Below are 5,211 nucleotides of genomic sequence, written 5' to 3' on the forward strand. Positions count from 1 at the left end.
ATGGTCACATTTTGGCAATGCATACCACATGCGTTGATGGGGTTAAGCAGTCCACGGTGGAGTTAAATCGAGAGACCAAGGGGTGCCGAGCGGACCTTGATGACAATTTTTAGACCTTGGATAGTAGTTCATCGCAAAGCATAGGCGTGGTTATGGTTGGTTTCCGGCAACTCAATCTCATTAGGGTGACAATGATTCTCCAATCGACACGTCAATTCCACAAAACTCTGATGTGCGATACCTCAATGTTATTGGGAGGACACGTGTTGATGGGTCAGCACAATAGGAGACAGCCATTGGGATGTCTCAAGATCAAGCAATGGAACTTGCTTGAAATGGCGATGATGATGTAATGCTCAAATGCTGAGGCTTGGAGAAAGCTTATGGCATTCATGACAAGGATTCAAAAAGGTTGGTTTTGAGTTCCAAGGAGAAGACTTCTCACTTGCCTATGTCTATTGAGCTACCCATGACTTCCAAGAACACACAACAAAAGTCCAATCATTGTTCTTCAGTCTCTTCATCCTCTTCGTCCATACTGCAACATGATGAGGCTTTCTTTTTCAAACCTTCTGAGTCAACCATTGTTCTAGCCTTACTCTCATCTTTGTTCTCATATCACAATAGAGGGCTTTTAGCTCATCAAGCAAGTACCTTAGACCGTGGATCCCATGCGATGCTTGTGGCCAAAGTGGTGGATGCTCTACAATCGGCATCAAAGAGGTTGAACCTATGTTGGCTAACCTAGATGATGATGATCCAGGAGGTATCGTGAGGTGAATTTTGATGACATGGAGGATAGTGATGATGCTTTTCAACACTAGGCCAACACCAGAGAGAGATTAAGTTGGTTGCTTTAGCTTGAGGAAAATGTCAATTTAGGGACTAAGCCAAAAAGGGTGGAAGAATTTTTCTCGCTCTTATTCTCCAATACGAAGACGACATGGAGATTGCAAAAACTTCGTTACAATATCAAACTTCTTTTAAATTAGTTTATTTAATCTCATTTGTAGCTTTCTGACGCAAAGAAGTTCTGCCTCCTTTTTCTTGCTTGTGTTCTTTTTGTATCTTAGCTGATTTCAGCTCATTTTTACCAAAAAGAAAAAGGAAAAAAGAGTTTATCAACACTCTCTCTCTCTCTCTCTCTCCCTTATTAGTTGAAAGGCCCATTTTTGAATGGGTGTAAAATGAAGGTTTTGCTTTAGAGAAAGACTGCCTTACATATATTATGTTCAAATTGGATGTGCAAGACAAAATCATGTCTATATACAACATAACAATCAATCAAGAAAAACAGAATATTTTTCTCACGTATGGAAACAGCTACCAAATCCTCCAAAAAGAATTATCTACCAGAAACAATACTAGTACAAGTAATGGAAAGGGTATTAGCATGAGAAGAATCAACAGCCAAAGCAACCCCAACATTGGGAAACACTGGCATAGGCCTCTTCTTAGGAATCTCTGGCACAAGCCCTTGAAACCCAAGAGCCAAGACCACCTCTCCTCATTGTAGGCCTTTTTCTCATAGTCAGGATGGACACACCATAACCCCACAACAATCAACCTCTTCATCTCCTTCATACTCAAATTCACTTCCCAAACTCCTATCCACTCCCTCCAAAACCCTCCTTCCCCATTCAACCTCCAAACCCAGTCCACCAATGAAACCTCATCTTCTTCATTGTTATGCTCCACTGCTCTTCTCCCACAAGCTATCTCCAATGCCACAACTCCAAAGCTATACACATCCGACTCCTTGCTTGCCTTATTAGTAATGAAGCACTCTGGTGCCAAGTACCCCCCATGTCCCCTGCCACCGTTGTCGTCTGCAGTCCTCGTTCATGATCACCCAATCGAGCTAGACCTAAATCTCCAAGCCTAGCATTGAACTCAGAATCCAACATTACATTACTTGACTTGATATCTCTATGCACTACACACTGCTCCCCATTCTTCATGCAGATATAGCAACGCAGATGCCAAACCTATACTTATTTTGTACCTGACTTGCCATGGCAGGCAGCTCTTGTTAGAAAAAAAGATGTGTGTCAAGGCTACCTTCGACATGAACTCATAGACAAGGAGGAATTCTCCTCTTCCATGGCTCCAACCCATAAGTTGAACCAGATTTTGGTGTCTCAACTTGCTTATTATTGTAACTTCTGATACATATTCTTTCCTCCCTTGTTTTGATCTTTTTGAGATGTACTGCAACTTCCATGTTTAAAGAAGTTAAGAAACCTTTGTACACTTCACCGAACCCTCCTTGTCCTAGCTTTCCTTCCTCAGAGAAGTTGTTTGTTGCTAAAAAGCTAGTTCTTTGTAGTTGAATCTCTTTGGTCCTGTCCCTCTTGTGAAGTACTCATGCATAGATTCATCCTCAAGATCATTCTCTTCTTCTTCTTCATCTTCATCTTCTTCCGTATTGGCTTTTATGACATCTGCTTCTATAACAGCTATAGCAAAAGATAAATGAACAAGAGTAAAAAGGACTCCTGCAGCTATTTCAAGACCAATTTGCCATGACTTCTTTGACTTTTACAATATTTTTCATAATTATTTTTCATCATTCAAGCTCGAAGTAAAGTTCCACATGGTTACCTTCTGGACAACAACGGCATTACCAGTGGAGGCCGAGAAGCCGACCACCACCTTCTCTGGCAAAAATCTCTTTCAAATCAACCTTATATGAAAGGTTAAGTGAGCCAGTGTCTACTGGCACTTGAGGATCCTTCAAGTGAACACTTAAAAGTTTTTGAAGCTCTCCAAATATGAAACAGTGGCAGCTAAAAGTATCGCCACTAGTCATTGTGTTGCTCCAAGTTTTGTTAACCTTGGAGACAATAGAATTCACATTAATACCAACATGGTTGTTGCTTGGATCCCATTGATTCTTGTAAGTGTCAAACTCCACAGCAAGCATGTGATTTGAAGGATCTCCATCAATGGTTTCGTTGAAGAGACCGAGGTATCCACCGGCAGAGTTGTTCGGCACTTCGGAGTTCTCCGCCGATAAGAAAAAGGCAAAACCTCCGGAAGATGTGTTGTAGTTATTGCTAGTGAATAAAAATGGAGAACTGAAAGTAGGTGGTGAAGTTGGTGGTAGAATTGGTGGAAGTTTTATAGAGTTGGATGAGGTCCGAGTACTGAGCTCTGCCAGTGCCGTTGAACACGTTGTTGCTGCCGAACTCGCTGCTAGTTAGCCTTATAGAGCTTTCAGAAATGGTGGTACCGTTGGAGATGATGATGGATTTATCATTGGGTGAGAAAGAGGTGAAGGAGAAGGTGGTGCAAAGAGATGAGAGGGAGGAGGATGATGAATAGAATACAAGGTGTTAGTTTTTCTTGCCATTTTTAATGGGAGGCGAGGAAGAGGTTTTTAACATTAATTTTTATGATATGAAGTTGTTAGGATTATTATTATTATTATTATTATTATTATTATTATTATTATATATAATTTGTCTCTTTTGTTTTTAGTTTTGGTCAAAATGTACAAGTCTTATGTATTGACTGAGCTTCCCAAACCAAGTGGTTGTGGAAAGTGGACTTTGAATAATTCTTTGTTAAGATATTTATGAGGAGAAATACGGACGTGTAGAATTAAGGAGCAGAGATTGGTCGCAGGAGGGATGATGACTCTTCTCAAGTATTATTATTATTATACATGTGGCTTAATTATTCTCTTGTTATATACTTTGATTTATCTATGAATTTCAATGTGGTTTATCTAATTTTTAATTTAAATATAAAATAGTAATAAAAAATTAAATTTTTGAGAAGAATAATTACATAAAGATAAATAATACTAATTAAAACTAAAAAATGATAAACATAACTTAAAATTATTTTAAAAAATAGTTTATTGAGTTTATGAATACTAATTAATTACTAGTGAAAAGAAATAATAATTAGAACAAAACTATGATATGGACATAAGGATAGAAGCGATGTACAAAAGAATTCTTAAAAAAAACCATGGAATTTTAACATAAAATCTCGTGCAAAGACTTATTGGAAAGAAATCTAAAAAGTAGATCAAAAAGAAAAATGGTTGATTTGATGATTTAAAAATAAATTGGATATAAACTGGGTTAGTTTGAAAATTTTTATAGGGGTTGACAAGCATTGGATAGTCCAATGGGACATTATCCGTATAGTCGAAATATTATATGATACTATTTATCTCTTGTTTACTATGGTCCAATGCTAGAGGAGTCAAATTCTCCATCTTTCAAAAAATCGCAGTAGTAGAAAATTTATTATCATGTGATGTTATAATTCGCGAGTATATCATTTCGTGTGTATCCGACATGCACGCCATTGTTCGCATGTTAGCCCACGACATAAAGTAAATCCTTAAAAAGTTGTTAGGGAGCAAATGATTGTTGCTCTAGACACAAAAATTATAAATTAATAAAATAATTTATCTTAAATATAATCTTATTAAATAGAATTAATATAATAAATAATTGATATATTGTAAAAATATATAAGTTATTAATTACTATAGAGTTCGTAGCATAGAGTAGAATGATAAGGTACGAGTTCCATGACCCGTTTTATTTTGGGGTCAGATTTCAGATTTGAATGAGAAATGGTTACTCGCAATTTTTAATTTTGTTTCACTGAGATGGTGCTGAGATTTTGGCTGTTTGCAGTGATGCTGATGTTATAAATTTACTATTAACATCCCGAAATGAGAATTACGATTAGGCGGACATGATATGCTTCCATACGCCTTATGTTGACGAAGAATTTTCGAGCGTTTATGCTCGTGATGAGGGTCGAATCTCTCATGTAATCTACGCTGTAAAAGCAAAATTGAAATTGGGTAACGTCACTTTGATTCAAGCTGAGAAGTTTTGGACGTAATAAAAATGACCATCAGTTTGGTAGCCCTACTTAAAATTACACCCTTCTTAGCATATAATTAAAAGGTATATATATCATAGAGAGCAAAAGTTTTCGGAGTGTACAATCAATTGGTGTGAAATCATGAAGAAATTGCACCTACACGGTTGACAAGAAGTTAGCAACTTGGTCAAACATGGACAATAACTATTGAGATGGGAGACTTGTTAGTTTCAGACTTTGTTTTATAACAAACGTTCACATTAGAAGAATAGTAAAAAATGTTTTTATTTTATTTTATTTGCTGCCAATGACTAAATGAAAGGTTGATGGATCAACCTTTCTCACAACATA

General features: G+C 37.0%; 1 pseudogene; it reads right to left on the minus strand.

Moving 5' to 3' along the window:
• Positions 1-1,256: 1,256 nt before the first annotated feature.
• The window catches only part of LOC120270276, a 5,462-nt pseudogene continuing 1,507 nt past the window's right edge, over positions 1,257-5,211 (minus strand).

This window comes from Dioscorea cayenensis, chromosome 10, assembly GCF_009730915.1.
Source record: "Dioscorea cayenensis subsp. rotundata cultivar TDr96_F1 chromosome 10, TDr96_F1_v2_PseudoChromosome.rev07_lg8_w22 25.fasta, whole genome shotgun sequence".
NCBI classification, from domain to species: Eukaryota; Viridiplantae; Streptophyta; class Magnoliopsida; order Dioscoreales; family Dioscoreaceae; genus Dioscorea; species Dioscorea cayenensis.